Genomic DNA, 23,557 nt, shown 5'->3' on the forward strand with positions numbered 1-23,557 from the left:
GTCTCTGAACAACTGACTCCCTCTCCCTTCATATCCACAGAGATGAGATGTGTCTCTGAACAACTGACTCCCTCTCCCTTCATATCCACAGAGATGAGATGTGTCTCTGAACAACTGACTCCCTCTCCCTTCATATCCACAGAGATGAGTTGTGTCTGTCTCTGAACAACTGACTCCCTCTCCCTTCATATCCACAGAGATGAGATGTGTCTCTGAACAACTGACTCCCTCTCCCTTCATATCCACAGAGATGAGATGTGTCTCTCTCTGAACAACTGACTCCCTCTCCCTTCATATCCACAGAGATGAGATGTGTCTCTGAACAACTGACTCCCTCTCCCTTCATATCCACAGAGATGAGATGTGTCTGTCTCTGAACAACTGACTCCCTCTCCCTTCATATCCACAGAGATGAGATGTGTCTCTGAACAACTGACTCCCTCTCCCTTCATATCCACAGAGATGAGATGTGTCTCTGAACAACTCACTCCCTCTCCCTTCATATCCACAGAGATGAGATGTGTCTCTGAACAACTGACTCCCTCTCCCTTCATATCCACAGAGATGAGATGTGTCTCTGAACAACTGACTCCCTCTCCCTTCATATCCACAGAGATGAGATGTGTCTCTGAACAACTCACTCCCTCTCCCTTCATATCCACAGAGATGAGATGTGTCTCTGAACAACTGACTCCCTCTCCCTTCATATCCACAGAGATGAGATGTGTCTCTGAACAACTGACTCCCTCTCCCTTCATATCCACAGAGATGAGATGTGTCTCTGAACAACTGACTCCCTCTCCCTTCATATCCACAGAGATGAGATGTGTCTCTGAACAACTGACTCCCTCTCCCTTCATATCCACAGAGATGAGTTGTGTCTGTCTCTGAACAACTGACTCCCTCTCCCTTCATATCCACAGAGATGAGATGTGTCTCTGAACAACTGACTCCCTCTCCCTTCATATCCACAGAGATGAGATGTGTCTCTCTCTGAACAACTGACTCCCTCTCCCTTCATATCCACAGAGATGAGATGTGTCTCTGAACAACTGACTCCCTCTCCCTTCATATCCACAGAGATGAGATGTGTCTGTCTCTGAACAACTGACTCCCTCTCCCTTCATATCCACAGAGATGAGATGTGTCTCTGAACAACTGACTCCCTCTCCCTTCATATCCACAGAGATGAGATGTGTCTCTGAACAACTCACTCCCTCTCCCTTCATATCCACAGAGATGAGATGTGTCTCTGAACAACTGACTCCCTCTCCCTTCATATCCACAGAGATGAGATGTGTCTCTGAACAACTGACTCCCTCTCCCTTCATATCCACAGAGATGAGATGTGTCTCTGAACAACTGACTCCCTCTCCCTTCATATCCACAGAGATGAGATGTGTCTCTGAACAACTGACTCCCTCTCCCTTCATATCCACAGAGATGAGTTGTGTCTGTCTCTGAACAACTGACTCCCTCTCCCTTCATATCCACAGAGATGAGTTGTGTCTGTCTCTGAACAACTGACTCCCTCTCCCTTCATATCCACAGAGATGAGATGTGTCTGTCTCTGAACAACTCACTCCCTCTCCCTTCATATCCACAGAGATGAGATGTGTCTCTCTCTGAACAACTGACTCCCTCTCCCTTCATATCCACAGAGATGAGTTGTGTCTGTCTCTGAACAACTCACTCCCTCTCCCTTCATATCCACAGAGATGAGATGTGTCTCTGAACAACTGACTCCCTCTCCCTTCATATCCACAGAGATGAGATGTGTCTCTGAACAACTGACTCCCTCTCCCTTCATATCCACAGAGATGAGATGTGTCTCTCTCTGAACAACTGACTCACTCTCCCTTCATATCCACAGAGATGAGATGTGTCTCTGAACAACTGACTCCCTCTCCCTTCATATCCACAGAGATGAGATGTGTCTGTCTCTGAACAACTGACTCCCTCTCCCTTCATATCCACAGAGATGAGATGTGTCTCTGAACAACTGACTCCCTCTCCCTTCATATCCACAGAGATGAGATGTGTCTCTGAACAACTCACTCCCTCTCCCTTCATATCCACAGAGATGAGATGTGTCTGTCTCTGAACAACTGACTCCCTCTCCCTTCATATCCACAGAGATGAGATGTGTCTCTGAACAACTGACTCCCTCTCCCTTCATATCCACAGAGATGAGATGTGTCTCTGAACAACTCACTCCCTCTCCCTTCATATCCACAGAGATGAGATGTGTCTCTGAACAACTGACTCCCTCTCCCTTCATATCCACAGAGATGAGATGTGTCTCTGAACAACTGACTCCCTCTCCCTTCATATCCACAGAGATGAGATGTGTCTCTGAACAACTCACTCCCTCTCCCTTCATATCCACAGAGATGAGATGTGTCTCTGAACAACTGACTCCCTCTCCCTTCATATCCACAGAGATGAGATGTGTCTCTGAACAACAGACTCCCTCTCCCTTCATATCCACAGAGATGAGATGTGTCTCTGAACAACTGACTCCCTCTCCCTTCATATCCACAGAGATGAGATGTGTCTCTGAACAACTGACTCCCTCTCCCTTCATATCCACAGAGATGAGTTGTGTCTGTCTCTGAACAACTGACTCCCTCTCCCTTCATATCCACAGAGATGAGATGTGTCTCTGAACAACTGACTCCCTCTCCCTTCATATCCACAGAGATGAGATGTGTCTCTCTCTGAACAACTGACTCCCTCTCCCTTCATATCCACAGAGATGAGATGTGTCTCTGAACAACTGACTCCCTCTCCCTTCATATCCACAGAGATGAGATGTGTCTCTGAACAACTGACTCCCTCTCCCTTCATATCCACAGAGATGAGATGTGTCTCTGAACAACTGACTCCCTCTCCCTTCATATCCACAGAGATGAGATGTGTCTCTGAACAACTGACTCCCTCTCCCTTCATATCCACAGAGATGAGTTGTGTCTGTCTCTGAACAACTGACTCCCTCTCCCTTCATATCCACAGAGATGAGTTGTGTCTGTCTCTGAACAACTGACTCCCTCTCCCTTCATATCCACAGAGATGAGATGTGTCTGTCTCTGAACAACTCACTCCCTCTCCCTTCATATCCACAGAGATGAGATGTGTCTCTCTCTGAACAACTGACTCCCTCTCCCTTCATATCCACAGAGATGAGTTGTGTCTGTCTCTGAACAACTCACTCCCTCTCCCTTCATATCCACAGAGATGAGATGTGTCTCTGAACAACTGACTCCCTCTCCCTTCATATCCACAGAGATGAGATGTGTCTCTGAACAACTGACTCCCTCTCCCTTCATATCCACAGAGATGAGATGTGTCTCTCTCTGAACAACTGACTCACTCTCCCTTCATATCCACAGAGATGAGATGTGTCTCTGAACAACTGACTCCCTCTCCCTTCATATCCACAGAGATGAGATGTGTCTGTCTCTGAACAACTGACTCCCTCTCCCTTCATATCCACAGAGATGAGATGTGTCTCTGAACAACTGACTCCCTCTCCCTTCATATCCACAGAGATGAGATGTGTCTCTGAACAACTCACTCCCTCTCCCTTCATATCCACAGAGATGAGATGTGTCGCTCTCTGAACAACTGACTCCCTCTCCCTTCATATCCACAGAGATGAGATGTGTCTCTGAACAACTCACTCCCTCTCCCTTCATATCCACAGAGATGAGATGTGTCTGTCTCTGAACAACTGACTCCCTCTCCCTTCATATCCACAGAGATGAGATGTGTCTCTCTCTGAACAACTCACTCCCTCTCCCTTCATATCCACAGAGATGAGATGTGTCTCTGAACAACTGACTCCCTCTCCCTTCATATCCACAGAGATGAGTTGTGTCTCTGAACAACTGACTCCCTCTCCCTTCATATCCACAGAGATGAGATGTGTCTGTCTCTGAACCTCTGAACAACTGACTCCCTCTCCCTTCATATCCACAGAGATGAGATGTGTCTCTCTCTGAACAACTGACTCCCTCTCCCTTCATATCCACAGAGATGAGATGTGTCTGTCTCTGAACAACTGACTCCCTCTCCCTTCATATCCACAGAGATGAGATGTGTCTGTCTCTGAACAACTTACTCCCTCTCCCTTCATATCCACAGAGATGAGATGTGTCTCTCTCTGAACAACTGACTCCCTCTCCCTTCATATCCACAGAGATGAGATGTGTCTCTCTCTGAACAACTGACTCCCTCTCCCTTCATATCCACAGAGATGAGATGTGTCTGTCTCTGAACAACTGACTCCCTCTCCCTTCATATCCACAGAGATGAGATGTGTCTCTGAACAACTGACTCCCTCTCCCTTCATATCCACAGAGATGAGATGTGTCTCTGAACAACTCACTCCCTCTCCCTTCATATCCACAGAGATGAGATGTGTCTCTGAACAACTGACTCCCTCTCCCTTCATATCCACAGAGATGAGATGTGTCTCTGAACAACTGACTCCCTCTCCCTTCATATCCACAGAGATGAGATGTGTCTCTGAACAACTGACTCCCTCTCCCTTCATATCCACAGAGATGAGATGTGTCTCTGAACAACTGACTCCCTCTCCCTTCATATCCACAGAGATGAGTTGTGTCTGTCTCTGAACAACTGACTCCCTCTCCCTTCATATCCACAGAGATGAGTTGTGTCTGTCTCTGAACAACTGACTCCCTCTCCCTTCATATCCACAGAGATGAGATGTGTCTGTCTCTGAACAACTGACTCCCTCTCCCTTCATATCCACAGAGATGAGTTGTGTCTGTCTCTGAACAACTCACTCCCTCTCCCTTCATATCCACAGAGATGAGATGTGTCTCTCTCTGAACAACTGACTCCCTCTCCCTTCATATCCACAGAGATGAGTTGTGTCTGTCTCTGAACAACTCACTCCCTCTCCCTTCATATCCACAGAGATGAGATGTGTCTCTGAACAACTGACTCCCTCTCCCTTCATATCCACAGAGATGAGATGTGTCTCTGAACAACTGACTCCCTCTCCCTTCATATCCACAGAGATGAGATGTGTCTCTCTCTGAACAACTGACTCCCTCTCCCTTCATATCCACAGAGATGAGATGTGTCTCTGAACAACTCACTCCCTCTCCCTTCATATCCACAGAGATGAGATGTGTCTCTGAACAACTGACTCCCTCTCCCTTCATATCCACAGAGATGAGATGTGTCTCTGAACAACTGACTCCCTCTCCCTTCATATCCACAGAGATGAGATGTGTCTCTGAACAACTGACTCCCTCTCCCTTCATATCCACAGAGATGAGATGTGTCTCTGAACAACTGACTCCCTCTCCCTTCATATCCACAGAGATGAGTTGTGTCTGTCTCTGAACAACTGACTCCCTCTCCCTTCATATCCACAGAGATGAGATGTGTCTCTGAACAACTGACTCCCTCTCCCTTCATATCCACAGAGATGAGATGTGTCTCTCTCTGAACAACTGACTCCCTCTCCCTTCATATCCACAGAGATGAGATGTGTCTCTGAACAACTGACTCCCTCTCCCTTCATATCCACAGAGATGAGATGTGTCTCTGAACAACTGACTCCCTCTCCCTTCATATCCACAGAGATGAGATGTGTCTCTGAACAACTGACTCCCTCTCCCTTCATATCCACAGAGATGAGATGTGTCTCTGAACAACTGACTCCCTCTCCCTTCATATCCACAGAGATGAGTTGTGTCTGTCTCTGAACAACTGACTCCCTCTCCCTTCATATCCACAGAGATGAGTTGTGTCTGTCTCTGAACAACTGACTCCCTCTCCCTTCATATCCACAGAGATGAGATGTGTCTGTCTCTGAACAACTCACTCCCTCTCCCTTCATATCCACAGAGATGAGATGTGTCTCTCTCTGAACAACTGACTCCCTCTCCCTTCATATCCACAGAGATGAGTTGTGTCTGTCTCTGAACAACTCACTCCCTCTCCCTTCATATCCACAGAGATGAGATGTGTCTCTGAACAACTGACTCCCTCTCCCTTCATATCCACAGAGATGAGATGTGTCTCTGAACAACTGACTCCCTCTCCCTTCATATCCACAGAGATGAGATGTGTCTCTCTCTGAACAACTGACTCACTCTCCCTTCATATCCACAGAGATGAGATGTGTCTCTGAACAACTGACTCCCTCTCCCTTCATATCCACAGAGATGAGATGTGTCTGTCTCTGAACAACTGACTCCCTCTCCCTTCATATCCACAGAGATGAGATGTGTCTCTGAACAACTGACTCCCTCTCCCTTCATATCCACAGAGATGAGATGTGTCTCTGAACAACTCACTCCCTCTCCCTTCATATCCACAGAGATGAGATGTGTCGCTCTCTGAACAACTGACTCCCTCTCCCTTCATATCCACAGAGATGAGATGTGTCTCTGAACAACTCACTCCCTCTCCCTTCATATCCACAGAGATGAGATGTGTCTGTCTCTGAACAACTGACTCCCTCTCCCTTCATATCCACAGAGATGAGATGTGTCTCTCTCTGAACAACTCACTCCCTCTCCCTTCATATCCACAGAGATGAGATGTGTCTCTGAACAACTGACTCCCTCTCCCTTCATATCCACAGAGATGAGTTGTGTCTCTGAACAACTGACTCCCTCTCCCTTCATATCCACAGAGATGAGATGTGTCTGTCTCTGAACAACTGACTCCCTCTCCCTTCATATCCACAGAGATGAGATGTGTCTCTCTCTGAACAACTGACTCCCTCTCCCTTCATATCCACAGAGATGAGATGTGTCTGTCTCTGAACAACTGACTCCCTCTCCCTTCATATCCACAGAGATGAGATGTGTCTGTCTCTGAACAACTTACTCCCTCTCCCTTCATATCCACAGAGATGAGATGTGTCTCTCTCTGAACAACTGACTCCCTCTCCCTTCATATCCACAGAGATGAGATGTGTCTCTCTCTGAACAACTGACTCCCTCTCCCTTCATATCCACAGAGATGAGATGTGTCTGTCTCTGAACAACTGACTCCCTCTCCCTTCATATCCACAGAGATGAGATGTGTCTCTGAACAACTGACTCCCTCTCCCTTCATATCCACAGAGATGAGATGTGTCTCTGAACAACTCACTCCCTCTCCCTTCATATCCACAGAGATGAGATGTGTCTCTGAACAACTGACTCCCTCTCCCTTCATATCCACAGAGATGAGATGTGTCTCTGAACAACTGACTCCCTCTCCCTTCATATCCACAGAGATGAGATGTGTCTCTGAACAACTGACTCCCTCTCCCTTCATATCCACAGAGATGAGATGTGTCTCTGAACAACTGACTCCCTCTCCCTTCATATCCACAGAGATGAGTTGTGTCTGTCTCTGAACAACTGACTCCCTCTCCCTTCATATCCACAGAGATGAGTTGTGTCTGTCTCTGAACAACTGACTCCCTCTCCCTTCATATCCACAGAGATGAGATGTGTCTGTCTCTGAACAACTGACTCCCTCTCCCTTCATATCCACAGAGATGAGTTGTGTCTGTCTCTGAACAACTCACTCCCTCTCCCTTCATATCCACAGAGATGAGATGTGTCTCTCTCTGAACAACTGACTCCCTCTCCCTTCATATCCACAGAGATGAGTTGTGTCTGTCTCTGAACAACTCACTCCCTCTCCCTTCATATCCACAGAGATGAGATGTGTCTCTGAACAACTGACTCCCTCTCCCTTCATATCCACAGAGATGAGATGTGTCTCTGAACAACTGACTCCCTCTCCCTTCATATCCACAGAGATGAGATGTGTCTCTCTCTGAACAACTGACTCCCTCTCCCTTCATATCCACAGAGATGAGATGTGTCTCTGAACAACTGACTCCCTCTCCCTTCATATCCACAGAGATGAGATGTGTCTGTCTCTGAACAACTGACTCCCTCTCCCTTCATATCCACAGAGATGAGATGTGTCTCTCTCTGAACAACTGACTCCCTCTCCCTTCATATCCACAGAGATGAGTTGTGTCTGTCTCTGAACAACTCACTCCCTCTCCCTTCATATCCACAGAGATGAGATGTGTCTCTGAACAACTGACTCCCTCTCCCTTCATATCCACAGAGATGAGATGTGTCTCTGAACAACTGACTCCCTCTCCCTTCATATCCACAGAGATGAGATGTGTCTCTCTCTGAACAACTGACTCACTCTCCCTTCATATCCACAGAGATGAGATGTGTCTCTGAACAACTCACTCCCTCTCCCTTCATATCCACAGAGATGAGATGTGTCTGTTTCTGAACAACTGACTCCCTCTCCCTTCATATCCACAGAGATGAGATGTGTCTCTGAACAACTGACTCCCTCTCCCTTCATATCCACAGAGATGAGATGTGTCTCTGAACAACTCACTCCCTCTCCCTTCATATCCACAGAGATGAGATGTGTCGCTCTCTGAACAACTGACTCCCTCTCCCTTCATATCCACAGAGATGAGATGTGTCTCTGAACAACTCACTCCCTCTCCCTTCATATCCACAGAGATAAGATGTGTCTGTCTCTGAACAACTGACTCCCTCTCCCTTCATATCCACAGAGATGAGATGTGTCTCTCTCTGAACAACTCACTCCCTCTCCCTTCATATCCACAGAGATGAGATGTGTCTCTGAACAACTGACTCCCTCTCCCTTCATATCCACAGAGATGAGTTGTGTCTCTGAACAACTGACTCCCTCTCCCTTCATATCCACAGAGATGAGATGTGTCTGTCTCTGAACAACTGACTCCCTCTCCCTTCATATCCACAGAGATGAGATGTGTCTCTCTGAACAACTGACTCCCTATCCCTTCATATCCACAGAGATGAGATGTGTCTCTCTCTGAACAACTGACTCCCTCTCCCTTCATATCCACAGAGATGAGATGTGTCTCTCTCTGAACAACTGACTCCCTCTCCCTTCATATCCACAGAGATGAGATGTGTCTCTCTCTGAACAACTTACTCCCTCTCCCTTCATATCCACAGAGATGAGATGTGTCTCTCTCTGAACAACTTACTCCCTCTCCCTTCATATCCACAGAAATGAGATGTGTCTGTCCCTGGAAAACTGACTCCCTCTCCCTTCATATCCACAGAGATGAGATGTGTCTCTCTCTGAACAACTTACTCCCTCTCCCTTCATATCCACAGAAATGAGAAGAGGAGGAGGAGGAGAAGAGGTGGTGGACAAGAGGAGGAGGAGAAGAGGAGGAGAAGAGGTGGTGGACAAGAGGAGGAGGAGAAGAGGAGGAGAAGAGGTGGTGGACAAGAGGAGGAGGAGAAGAGGAGGAGAAGAGGTGGTGGACAAGAGGAGGAGGAGAAGAGGTGGTGGACAAGAGGAGGAGGAGAAGAGGTGGTGGACAAGAGGAGGAGGAGAAGAGGTGGTGGACAAGAGGAGGAGGAGAAGAGGAGGAGAAGAGGTGGTGGACAAGAGGAGGAGGTGGAAGAGAAAGGGAGGAGGTGGAAGAGAAACCCACAAAACTGATCCTTAATTCAGTCCAAAAATAAACCCATCTTGTGTCAATACAACTTGTTTTACTAGACCACCTCACACCTACCTGCCTGGTGTCAACGAATAGGATTACAAGTTCACAACGGTGGCCTGATATAACTGGCACTGTAACAGTAGCAGTATCAGAGACAGCCACAGCTCTTTTCAATCTGCTGCCGTCACTTTCAAAGCAGAAGATCTGAACACGTTTACCAGACATTGGTTCACGTGATAGAAAAACCTTTGGCAACGTAAAAGAATTGGAAAGTTGACACCACTTTCAACCTTTGCCTCGGTTTTATTTAGTGAATACAACCCTGTCCCCAATGGAGGCTGGTGGGAGGAGCTATAGGAGGACGGGCTTATTGGAATGGCAGGAATGGAATGAATGGAACGGAATTTCTAATATTTTCTGGGATTCCTGAGGAAGCTTCCTATAATCTGGAGGGGGCGATCAGAGAGATCATGCAATCCATCTCGCAACTTCCTAGAGACTGTAAACAAGGTGGCTTTCCACCGACTGGTTTTTCAATGATGTTAAAGGTAATTATGATGCAACTATGACGGTGATACAATATGGATTATAATTATCATCATGAATATTAAGGCTATACACACTACATGTTACACACAGAGACACTCAACCATGCAAATAGTTATTATTAACCTGGCCAATTATAGTCTTACTATATGGACAAAGGAACTCAAAAGGTGTAATGATGTTAATTAACAGAAATTGAGATCTGAGTGTGAAAATAGTCAAGAATGATTCGCGGAAGGAAGGAAGGAAGGAAGGTGGAACTTTTTGAATATGAAAGGGGAAGAAAAAGACATTTGGCTCATTAATCTGTAAATTATTATGGTAGGAGACTATAACACAGTGTTAAGTAAATTATTATGGTAGGAGACTATAACACAGTGTTAAGTAAATTATTATGGTAGGAGACTATAACACAGTGTTAAGTACCCCAATGGACCGCTCATTAATCTATTTATCTATCCTTAATCTGGTCTAAATCAGAATGATCCACACTCCTTCGAAAATATTTATGCCAATTTATTGAACTTACAGGTAACAAATGATCTAATCATTATGGTAGGAGACTATAACACAGTGTTAAGTACCCCAATGGACCGTAAAGGTAATCACTCTACAAACTATCATCACCGTGCCCTTAACTGTGACACCCCGGCCATCCTACAATCTAAGCTTGATGCCCTCAATCTCACACAAATTATCAATGAACCCACCAGGTACAACCCCAAATCCATAAATATGGGCACCCTCATAGATATCATCCTAACCAACTTGCACTCCAAAATACACCTCTGCTGTTTTCAACCAGGGTCTCAGCGATCGCTGCCTCATTGCCTGCATCCGTAATGGGTCTGCGATCAAATAACCACCCGTCATCACCGTCAAACGCTCCCTGAAACACTTCAGCGAGCAGGCCTTTCTAATCGACCTGACCCGGGTATCCTGGAAGGATATTGACCTCATCCCGTCAGTAGAGGATGCCTGGTTATTCTTTAAAAATGCCTTCCTCTCCATCTTAAATAAGCATGCCCAATTCAATTTTTTTTAAACCGGGAACAGATATAGCCCTTGGTTCTCTCCAGACCTGACTGCCCTTGAACAGCACAAAAATATCCTGTGGCGTACTGCATTAGCATCGAACAGCCCCCGTGATATGCAACATTTCAGGGAAGTTAGGAACAAATATACACAGGCAGTTAGGAAAGCTAAGGCTAGCTTTTTCAAACAGAAATGTGCATCCTGAAGCACAAACAATAAAAGTTCACTGTAAAGTCCATGGAGAATAAGATCACCTCCTCCCAGCTGCCCACTGCACTGAGGCTAGGAAACACAGTTACCACCGATAAATCCACAATAATTGAGAATTTCAAAAAACTTTTTTCTATGGCTGGCCATGCTTTCCACCTAGCTACTCCTACCCCGGTCAACAGCCCTGCGCCCCCCACAGCAACTCGCCCAAACCTCCCTGACTTCTCCTTCACCCAAATCCAGATAGCTGATGTTCTGAAAGAGCTGCAAAATCTGGACCCTTACAAATCACTCGAGCTAGACAATCTGGACCCTCTCTTTCCAAAATTATCTGCCGAAATTGTCGCAACCCCTGTTACTAGCCTGTTCGCATAAATTGGAAAGCTTCTGCGGTCATCCCACTCTTCAAAGGGGGAGACACTCTAGACCCTAACTGCTACAGACCTATATCTATTCTACCCTGCCTTTCCAAGGTCTTTGAAAGCCAAGTTAACAAACAGATTAGATAGTAAAACTAAATGCATGCTCTTCAACAGATCGCTGCCTGCACCTGCCCGCCCGTCCAGCATCACTACTCTGGACGGTTCTGACTTAGAATATGTGGACAACTACAAATACCTAGGTGTCTGGTTAGACTGTAAACTCTCCTTCCTGATTCACATTAAACATCTCCAAACCGAAATTACATCTAGAATCGCCTTAATATTTCGCAACAAAGCTTCCTTCACTCATGCTGCCAAACATACCCTCGTAAAACTGACCATCCTACCGATCCTCGACTTCGGCGATGTAATTTACAAAATAGCCTCCAACACTCTACTCAATAAATTGGATGCAGTCTATCACAGTGCCATCCGTTTTGTCACCAAAGCCCCATATACTACCCACAACTGCGATCTGTATGCTCTCATTGGCTGGCCCTCGCTAAATATTCGTCGCCAAACCCACTTGCTCCAGGTCATCTACAAGTCTCTGCTAGGTAAAGCCCCGCCTTATCTCAGCTCACTGGTCACCATAGCAGCACCCACCCGTAGCACGCACTCCAGCAGGTATATCTCACTGGTCACTCCCAAAGCAAATTCTTCCTTTGGCCGCCTCTCCTTCCAGTTCTCTGCTTCCAATGACTGGAACGAACTGCAAAAATCTCTGACGCTGGAGACTCTTTCCTCCCTCACTAACTTTAAGCACCAACTGTCACAGCAGCTCACAGATCACTGCACCTGTACATAGCTCATCTGTAAATAGCCCATCCAATCTACCTCATCCCCATACTCTATTTATTTATTTATCTTGCTCCTTTGCACCCCAGTATCTCTACTTGCACATTCATCTTCTGCACATCCTACAATTCCAGGGTTTAATTGCTTTATTGTAATTGCATCGCCACGATGACCAATTTATTGCCTTTACCTCTCTTATCCTACCTCATTTGCACATGCTGTGTATAGATTTTTCTACTGTATTATTGATTGTATGTTTGTTTATTCCATGTGTAACTCTGTGTTGTTGTGTGTCGAACTGTTTTGCTTTATTCGCAGTTGCAAATTAGAACTTGTTCAGTAGCACTAGTAGTATCAGTAGTAGAAGCAGCAGTACTAGTAGTAGTAGTATCAGTAGTAGAAGCAGCAGTAATAGTAGTTGTAGTAGAAGCAGTAGTATCAGTAGTAGAAGCAGTAGTAGTAGTATCAGTAGTAGAAACAGCAGTACTAGTAGTAGTATCAGTAGTAGAAGCAGCAGTACTAGTAGTAGCAGCAGTACTAATAGTAGCAGTACTAGTAGTAGTAGCAGCAGTACTAGTAGTAGTAGCAGCAGTAGTAGTAGTATCAGTAGTAGAAGCAGCAGTACTAGTAATAGTAGTAGTAGTAGTAGTAGTAGTAGTAGTAGTAGAAAGAAAGAATAGTAGTAGTAGCAGTAGTAGTAGTAGAAAGAATAGTAGTAGTAGTAGTAGTAATAGCAGTAGTAGTAGCAGTAGTAGTAGTAGCAGTAGTAGTAGTAGAAAGAATAGTAGTAGTAGTAGTAGTAGTAGTAGTAGTAGTAATAGCAGTAGTAGTAGCAGTAGTAGTAGTAGTAGTAGTAGTAGCAGTAGTAATAGCAGTAGCAGTAGTAATAGCAGTAGTAGTAGCAGTAGTAGTAGAAAGACTAGTAGTAGTGGTAGTAGAAAGAATAGTAGAAGTAGTAGTAGTGGTAAAAAGAATAGTAGTAGTAGTAGCAGTAGTAGTTGTAGAAAGAATAGTAGTATTAGCAGTAGTAGTAGTAGAAAGAATAGTAGTGTTAGAAAGAATAGTAGTATTAGCAGTAGTAGTAGAAATAATAGTAGTAGTAGCAGTAGTAGTTGTAGAAAGAATAGTAGTAGTAGCAGTAGTAGTTGTAGAAAGAATAGTAGTAGTAGCACTAGTAGTAGTAGAAAGAATAGTAGTAGTAGAAAGAATAGTAGTATTAGCAGTAGTAGTAGTAGAAAGAATAGTAGTATTAGCAGTAGTAGTTGTAGAAAGAATAGTAGTAGTAGCAGTATCAGTAGTAGTAGCAGTAGTAGTAGTAGAAAGAAGTAGTATTAGTAGTAGTAGTTGTAGAAAGAATAGTAGTAGCAGTAGCTGTAGTAGTAGCAGTAGCAGTAGTAGAAAGAAGTAGTAGTAGTAGTAGTAGTAGTAGTAGAAAGAATAGTAGTATTAGCAGTAGTAGAAGAATAGTAGTATTAGCAGTAGTAGTAGTAGAAAGAATAGTAGTATTAGCAGTAGTAGTAGTAGAAAGAATAGTAGTATTAGCAGTAGTAGTTGTAGAAAGAATAGTAGTATTAGCAGTAGGAGTTGTAGAAAGAATAGTAGTAGTAGCAGTAGCAGTAGCAGTAGTAGTAGTAAAAGAGTAGTAGTAGTAGTAATAGCAGTAGAGGTAGTAGTAGAAGGAATAGTAGTATTAGTAGCAGTAGTAGTTGTAGAAGCAGTAGTATTAGCAGTAGCAGTTGTAGTAGTAGTAGAAGGAATAGTAGTATTAGTAGCAGTAGTAGTTGTAGAAAGATGAGTAGTAATAGCAGTAGCAGTAGTAGCAGTAGTAGTAGTAGAAATAATATTAGTAGTAGTAGTAGCAGTAGTAATAGCAGTAGCAGTAGTAGAAAGAATAGTAGTATTAGTAGTAGTAGCAGAAGTAGTAGTATAAATAATAGTAGTAGCAGTAGTAGCAGTAGTAATAGCAGTAGTAGAAAGAATAGTAGTATTAGTAGTAGTAACAGAAGTAGTAGTATAAATAATAGTAGTAGCAGTAGTAATAGCAGTAGCAGTAGTAGTAGTAGAAAGAATAGTAGTAGCAGTAGTAGTAGCAACAGTAATATCAGTAGCAGTCGTAGTAGCAGTAGGAGTAGGAGTAGTAGAAAGAATAGTAGTAGTAGCAGTAGTAGTAGCAGTAGGAGTAGTAGTAGTAGAAAGAATAGTAGTAGTAGTAGTAGTAGTAGTAGAAAGAAAGAATAGTAGTAGTAGCAGTAGTAGTAGTAGAAAGAATAGTAGTATTAGCAGTAGTAGTTGTAGAAAGAATAGTAGTAGTGGCAGTAGCAGTAGCAGTAGTAGTAGCAGTAGTAGTAGTAGAAAGAAGTAGTATTAGTAGTAGTAGTTGTAGAAAGAATAGTAGTAGCAGTAGCTGTAGTAGTAGAAGTAGCAGTAGTAGAAAGAAGTAGTAGTAGTAGTAGTAGTAGTAGAAAGAATAGTAGTATTAGCAGTAGTAGAAAGAATAGTAGTATTAGCAGTAGTAGTAGTAGAAAGAATAGTAGTATTATCAGTAGTAGTTGTAGAAAGAATAGTAGTATTAGCAGTAGGAGTTGTAGAAAGAATAGTAGTATTAGCAGTAGTAGTAGTAGAAAGAATAGTAGTATTAGCAGTAGTAGTTGTAGAAAGAATAGTAGTATTAGCAGTAGGAGTTGTAGAAAGAATAGTAGTATTAGCACTAGTAGTAGTAGAAAGAATAGTAGTATTAGCAGTAGTAGTAGTAGAAAGAATAGTAGTATTAGCAGTAGTAGTTGTAGAAAGAATAGTAGTAGTAGCAGTAGCAGTAGCAGTAGTAGTAGCAGTAGTAGTAGTAGAAAGAAGTAGTATTAGTAGTAGTAGTTGTAGAAAGAATAGTACTAGTAATAGTAGTAGCAGTAGTAGTAGTAGAAAGAATAGTAGTATTAGCAGTAGTAGTTGTAGAAAGAATAGTAGTAGTAGCAGTAGTAGTTGTAGAAAGAATAGTAGTAGCAGTAGCAGTAGCAGTAGCAGTAGTAGTTGTAGAAAGAATAGTAGTAGTAGCAGTAGCAGTAGCAGTAGTAGTAGCAGTAGTAGTAGTAGAAAGAAGTAGTATTAGTAGTAGTAGTTGTAGAAAGAATAGTACTAGTAATAGTAGTAGCAGTAGTAGTAGTAGAAAGAATAGTAGTATTAGCAGTAGTAGTTGTAGAAAGAATAGTAGTATTAGCAGTAGTAGTTGTAGAAAGAATAGTAGTAGCAGTAGCAGTAGTAGTAGCAGTAGCAGTAGTAGAAAGAAGTAGTAGTAGTAGTAGTAGTAGTAGTAGAAAGAATAGTAGTATTAGCAGTAGTAGTTGTAGAAAGAATAGTAGTAGCAGTATTGGTAGCAGTAGCAGTAGTAGAAAGAAGTAGTATTAGTAGTAGTAGTTGTAGAAAGAATAGTAGTAGTAGTAGCACTAGTAGCAGTAGTAGTAGCAGTAGTAGTAGCAGTAGTAGTAGCAGTAGTATCAGTAGTTACAGCAGTAGTAGTAGTAATAATAGAAGTAGCAGCCGCAGTACTAGCAGTATCAGCAGTAATAGTAGAAGTAGCAGTAGTAGTAGTAGCAGCAGCAATACTAGTAGTAGTAGCAGCAGCAGCAACATTACTAGTAATAATAGTAGTAGCAGCAACAGTACTAGTACTAGTAGTAGTAGTAGTAGTAGCAGCAACAGTACTAGTAATAATAGTAGTAACAGCAGCAGTACTAGTAGTAGTAGCAGCAGCAGCACCAGTACTAGTAATAATAGTAGTAGTAGTAGTAGTAGCAGCAACAGTACTAGTACTAGTAGTAGTAGTAGTAGTAGCAGCAACAGTACTAGTAATAATAGTAGTAACAGCAGCAGTACTAGTAGTAGTAGCAGCAGCAGCACCAGTACTAGTAATAATAGTAGTAGTAGTAGTAGTAGCAGCAACAGTACTAGTAATAATAGTAGTAGTAATAGTAGTAGCAGCAGCAGTACTAGTAATAATAGTAGTAGCAGCAACAGTACTAGTACTAGTAGTAGTAGTAGTAGTAGCAGCAACAGCACCAGTACTAGTAATAATAGTAGTAACAGCAGCAGTACTAGTAGTAGTAGCAGCAGCAGCAGCAACAGTACTAGTAATAATAGTAGTAACAGCAGCAGTACTAGTAGTAGTAGCAGCAGCAGCACCAGTACTAGTAATAATAGTAGTAGTAGTAGTAGTAGTAGCAGCACCAGTACTAGTAATAATAGTAGTAGTAGTAGTAGTAGCAGCAACAGTACTAGTAATAATAGTAGTAACAGCAGCAGTACTAGTAGTAGTAATAGCAGCAGCAGCAACAGTACTAGTAATAATAGTAGTAGTAGTAGTAGTAGTAGCAGCAGCAGCAACAGTACTAGTAATAATAGTAGTAACAGCAGCAGTACTAGTAGTAGTAACAGCAGCAGCAGCAACAGTACTAGTAATAATAGTAGTAACAGCAACAGTACTAGTAGTAGTAACAGCAGCAGCAGCAACAGTACTAGTAATAATAGTAGTAACAGCAGCAGTACTAGTAGTAGTAGCAGCAGCAGCAGCAACAGTACTAGTAATAATAGTAGTAACAGCAACAGTACTAGTAGTAGTAGTAGCAGCAGCAGCAACAGTACTAGTAATAATAGTAGTAACAGCAGCAGTACTAGTAGTAGTAACAGCAGCAGCAGCAACAGTACTAGTAATAATAGTAGTAACAGCAGCAGCAACAGTACTAGTAATAATAGTAGTAACAGCAGCAGTACTAGTAGTAGTAACAGCAGCAGCAGCAACAGTACTAGTAATAATAGTAGTAACAGCAGCAGTACTAGTAGTAGTAGCAGCAGCAGCAGCAACAGTACTAGTAATAATAGTAGTAACAGCAGCAGTACTAGTAATAGTAGCAGCAGCAGCAGTGCTAGTAGTAGTAGTACTAGCAGTAGCAGCAGCAGTAGAGTAGTAAATTGAAGCCAAACTCTGAGGGAGAAACCATCTAACTAACACTGCTCTCTGTTATTAAAATTATTTTCGAGAACATTTGTCATTTCCTGTCTCACAGGTTCATATCCATGAGAATGTCCTAGAAAGATGACATTCTCTGTGAAGATCCTCTCGCTGCCTCTCCCCCCTCTCTCCTACATCTCTCTGTAGATGTTCTCTCTATGATGATGTCCTTCCTGAACCAAGCCCATCATCTCTTTAGCCTGGTAAGCTAGTCAAATGTATTTATAATCAAATGTATTTATAAAGCCCTTTTTACATCAGCAAATGTCGCAAAGTGATATACAGAAACCCAGTCTAAGACCTCTATCAATGTCAGAATCTTGTCTCCATCTCCTTCCTTACTGTCCCCTCTACCCCTGAGCAAGTCCCCTCTAGCCCTGAGCAAGCTGCCCTTCCCCACTCTCTCCCCTAAACCAAACACCTCTCTCCTTAAGATCCCAAACCCGGCCTGTCTCCCAAATCTCCCATCTCTCCCCCTAAACATAACCCATCTCACAGGGCCATGGACTAGTTCAGTTCAACTGATTTTTTTTCAGGATTCAAGTCAAGAAGACCTCACTGGGGATAAGGTCTCAGAGCCACAGAGCCCGATATCACTTGTCCTCACCTGTGGCAAATAGATTTTTCATAAACGCCCATAGGCTACACACAACCTACTTGAACACTAACTAGCTAGCCTCTTCTAATGTCTCAGTTTGTGGATACCAACATTGTAACAGTCTCTTTCCAGTATTGGACGTCGCTATTGTGTAGACTACACACCAATTTAAATGTTAAATGCACAGAGCGGCTCCATTGATGAAATCCATCTTCACCATTACGCACACCGTACACCCAGCTCTAAACATTACGCAATGAAGGAGCACATTCTGTCTTTCTCTCAGCGTCACTCATCCTACTCGAATATCCAATTACATTGTATTATAATCTACTAACGGTTACAACCATAAATCACATTTCATTACGAATCCATCCTCGATTGTGGAGGAACTATATGGGAACATATTCGAGGAGAGAACGGTAAACCGTCGCGGCATATTTTCGCTCAATTGTCAGTTAAAATATCAACAAAAGGATATGAGATCAAATTTAAGCAAGCCCTACCTTCGACTTCAAGCATGATAAAAACACAGTGTTATTCCCCCAAAAAATGAGAGAGGAGCGAGAGAGAAAAGGAGAGAGAGAGCGGCACTTTCTGAGCACTCTCTGCTAACAGCTCCGTTAATAATTATATTGAATGGGAGAGAGAGCAGAGCGCGCGGTATACTACACATTACAGAGCGATCATAGGCGGTAGGGCTGCTTGCGTATACAATGACGTGCACCAGGACCAGTGTGGCAAGTGCTGCGGTGGAGAGAGAAAGATGAAGAGAGAGAGCGATAGAGATGAAGAGAGAGCGAGAGAGAGATGCAGAGAGAGAGAGAGAGAGAGAGATGAAGAGAGAGAGCGAGAGAGAGAGAGATGCAGAGAGAGAGAGAGATGCCGAGAGAAAGATAAGAGAGAGCGAGAGAGAGATGAAGAGAGAGCGAGAGAGAGAGATGCAGAGAGAGAGAGATGCCGAGAGAAAGATAAGAGAGAGCGAGAGAGAGATGAAGAGAGAGCGAGAGAGAGAGTGAGAGATGAAGAGAGAGTGAGAGAGATGCAGAGAGAGAGAGATGAAGAGAGAGAGTGAGAGAGATGCAGAGAGAGAGCAAGAGAGAGAGCGAGAGAGATGCAGAGAGAGAGAGCGAGAGAGATGCAGAGAGAGAGAGAGAGAGAGAGAGAGAGATGCAGAGAGAGAGATGCAGAGAGAGAGAGGAGAAACAGGGAAAGAGATCTAATTTATAAAATAAATAAAAAACTGAAATATCACATTTACATAAGTATTCAGATCCTTTACTCAGCACTTTGTTGAAGCACCTTTGGCAGCGATTACAGTTTCGAGTCTTCTTGGGTATTATGCTACAAGCTTGGCACACCTGTATTTGGGGAGTTTCTCACATTCTTATCTGCAGATCCTTTCAAGCTCTGTCAGTTTGAATGGGGAGCGTTGCTGCACAGCTATTTTCAGGTCTCTCCAGAGATGTTCGATCAGGTTCAAGTTAAGGCTCAGGCTGAGCCACTCAAGGACATTCAGAGACCTGTCCCAACGCCACTCCTGTGGTCCCACGTGCAGGGTAGCTCAGTTGGTTGAGCATGGTGCTTGCAATGTAAAGAGTAGTGGGTTTGAATCCCATGGGGAGGGCCAGTATGAAAAAGACAATATGAAAACGTATGCACTCACTACTATAAGTCTCTCTGGATAAGAATGTCTGCTAATTGTAAAATGTTGTCCTGTTGGTGGGCCTGAGCACTCCAGAGCAGGTTTTCATCAAAGAATGCTCTGTTCATTTTTGCCTCAATCCTGTCTTGTCTCCCAGGCCCTGCTGCTGAAAAACATTCCCACAGCATGATGCCGCCACCACCATGCTTCACCATAACGATGGTGCAGGGTTTCCTCCAGACATGATGCCGCCACCACCATGCTTCACCGTAACGATGGTGCAGGGTTTCCTCCAGACATGATGCCGCCACCACCATGCTTCACCGTAACGATGGTGCAGGGTTTCCTCCAGACATGATGCCGCCACTACCATGCTTCACCGTAGGGATGGTGCAGGGTTTCCTCCAGACATGATGCCGCCACCACCATAGGGATGGTGCAGGGTTTCCTCCAGACATGATGCTGCCACCACCATGCTTCACCGTAGGGATGGTGCAGGGTTTCCTCCAGACATGATGCTTGGAATTCAGGCCAATGAGTTCAATCTTGGTTTCATCAGACCAGAGTTGCTTTCATCTACCATAAAGGCCTGATTGATGGAGTGCTGCAGAGATGAATGTCCCTTTGGAAGGTTCTCCCATCTCCACAGAGGAACTCTAGAGCCCTGTCAGAATGACCATCAGGTTCTTGGTCACCTATCTGACCAAGGCCCTTCTCACCCTGGTTTCTCAGTTTGGCCGGGTGGCCAGCTCTAGGAAGAGTCTTGGTGGTTCCAAACTTCTTCCATTTAAGAATGATGGAGGCCACTGTGTTCTTGGGGACCTTCAATGCTACAGAAATGTGTTGGTACCCTTCCCCAGATCTGTGCATCGACACAATCAGTTACTGGTGTAACTGAGTCAGATTTGGAGGCCTCCTTGCTCGCACACACTTTTTCAGTTCTGCCCACACATTTTCTATGGGATTGAGGTCAGGGCTTTGTGATGGCTACTCCAATACCTTGACTGTGTTGTCCTTAAGCCATTTTGCCACAACTTTGGAAGTATGCTTGGGGTCATTGTCCATTTGGAAGACCCATTTGCGACCAAGCTTTAACTTCTGACTGATGAGAAGTTGATGTCTTCAGATGTTACTTCAATATATTCACATCATTTTCCGTACTCATGATGCCATCTATTTTGTGAAGTGAACCAGTCCCTCCTGCAGCAAAGCACCCCCACAACATGATGCTGTCACCCCCGTGCTTCACGGTTGGGATGGTGTTCTTCACGGTTGGGATGGTGTTCTTCACGGTTGGGATGGTGTTCTTCATGGTTGGGATGGTGTTCTTCATGGTTGGGATGGTGTTCTTCATGGTGGGGATGGTGTTCTTCACGGTTGGGATGGTGTTCTTCACGGTTGGGATGGTGTTCTTTATGGTTGGGATGGTGTTCTTCATGGTTGGGATGGTGTTCTTCATGGTTGGGATGGTATTCTTCATGGTGGGGATGGTGTTCTTCACGGTTGGGATGGTGTTCTTCATGGTTGGGATGGTGTTCTTCATGGTTGGGATGGTGTTCTTCACGGTTGGGATGGTGTTCTTCACGGTTGGGATGGTGTTCTTCACGGTTGGGATGGTGTTCTTCACGGTTGGGATGGTGTTCTTCACGGTTGGGATGGTGTTCTTCACGGTTGGGATGGTGTTCTTCACGGTTGGGATGGTGTTCTTCATGGTTGGGATGGTGTTCTTCGGCTTGCAAGCCTCCCCGTTTTTCCTCCAAACATAACGATGGTCATTATGGCCAAACAGTTCTATTTGTGTTTCATCAGACCAGAGGACATTTCTCTAAAAAGTATGATCTTTGTTCCCATGTGCAAACCGTAGCCTGACTTTTTTATGACGGTTTTGGAGCAGTGGCTTCTTCCTTGCCAAGCGACATTTCAGGTTATGTACCTGTTTCCTTCACAAGGTCATTTGCTGTTGTTCTGGGATTGATTTGCACTTTTCGCCCCAAAGTACGTTCATCTCTAGGAGACAGAATACATCTCCTTCTTGAGCGGTATGACGGCTGCGTGGTCCCATGGTGTTTATACTTGGGTACTATTGTTTGTACAGATGAATGTGGTACCTTCAGGCGTTTGGAAATTGCTCTCAAGGATGTGAAGGTCTACAATGTTTTTCTGAGGTCTTGGCTGATATCTTTTGATTTCCCCATGGTGTCAAGCAAAGAGGCACTGAGTTTGAAGGTAGGCCTTGAAATACATCCACAGGTACAACTCCAATTGACTCAAATGATGTCAATTAGCCTATCAGAAGCTTCTAAAGCTATGACATCATTTTCTGGAATTTTCCAAGCTGTGTTAAAGGCACAGTCAACTTAGTGTATGTAAACTTCTGACCCACTGGAATTGTGATACAGTGAATTATAAGTGAAATAATCTGTCTGTAAACAATTGTTGAAAAAATGACTTGTGTCATCCACAAAGTAGATGTCCTAACCGACTTGCAAAAAACTGTAGTTTTTTAACAAGACATTTGTGGAGTGGTTGAAAAACGAGTTTTAATGGCTCCAACCTAAGTGGACGTAAACTTCCAACTGTATAAAGACAGATGTGTGCCTTTCCAAATAATTTCCAATTACCACAGATGGACTCCAATCAAGTTGTAGAAACATCTCAAGGATGATCCATGGAAACAGGATGCACCTGAGCTCAATTTAGAGTCTCATAGCAAAGGGTCTGCATATTTATTTAATTAATGTATTGCTGTTTTTTAAAACTTTTAATACATTTGCAAACGTTTCATCAAAACCTGTTTTTTGCTATGTCATTATGGGGTATTGTGATGTCATTATGGGGTATTGTGATGTCATTATGGGGTATTGTGATGTCATTATGGGGTATTGTCTGTAGAATGCTGAGGATTTTTATTTATTTAATCCATTTCAGAATAAAGCTATAACGTATTTTTTTTTGAAAGACAAGGGGTCAGAATACTTTCCGAATGCACTGTAGGACACTAACCTTGCTAGACGGTAATAGGTGCTCACGTTGGCCCTAGTGGCTGGTATTGAAGGCATCTCCCTACTAGATGGTAATAGGTGCTCACGTTGCCCCTAGTGGCTGGTATTGAAGGCATCTCCCTACTAGATGGTAATATATGCTCACGTTGCCCCTAGTGGCCAGTATTGAAGGCATCTCCCTACTAGATGGTATTAGGTGCTCACATTGCCCCTAGCGTTCGGTATTGAAGACATCTCCTGATGTCCTGGGGACCTGGACAAACGTTGAATACTGAAGTGTATCTAGTGTTACCTCACTGCACTGATGCTCTTTTACCAAGAACTCTGATTCAGAGGGGTAGCGTTAAATTTGGAAGACGCATTTCAGTTGAAGGCATTCAGTTGTTCAGCTGACTAGGTATTCCCCTTTCCCAGACAATTCTCGGCTCGGCTCCTCTCCTCTCCTCTCCTCTCCTCTCCTCTCCTCTCCTCTCCTCTCCTCTCCTCTCCTCTCCTCTCCTCTCCTCTCCTCTCCTCTCTCTCTTCTCTTCTCTTCTCTTCTCTTCTCTTCTCTTCTCTTCTCTTCTCTTCTCTTCTCCTCTCCTCTCCTCTCCTCTCCTCTCCCCTCCCCTCTCCTCTCCTCTCCTCTCCTCTCCTCTCCTCTCCTCTCCTCTCCCCTCCCCTCCCCTCTCCTCTCCTCTACCCTCTACCCTCCTTTAGCATAATGACCACACTACCCATATCAGAGTGTAACAGTGTGGTATGATAATATTATTGTAATAATTACTGTT

General features: G+C 43.9%; 1 protein-coding gene across 1 annotated transcript in view; it reads right to left on the bottom strand.

The window, feature by feature from the left end:
• dclk1a (doublecortin-like kinase 1a) overlaps nucleotides 1–23,557 on the bottom strand; it is a 161,963-nt gene that overhangs the window by 1,800 nt on the left and 136,606 nt on the right. The window lies entirely within an intron of this gene.

Source organism: Oncorhynchus kisutch, linkage group LG29 (genome assembly GCF_002021735.2).
Source record: "Oncorhynchus kisutch isolate 150728-3 linkage group LG29, Okis_V2, whole genome shotgun sequence".
In the NCBI taxonomy this organism is placed as follows: domain Eukaryota; kingdom Metazoa; phylum Chordata; class Actinopteri; order Salmoniformes; family Salmonidae; genus Oncorhynchus; species Oncorhynchus kisutch.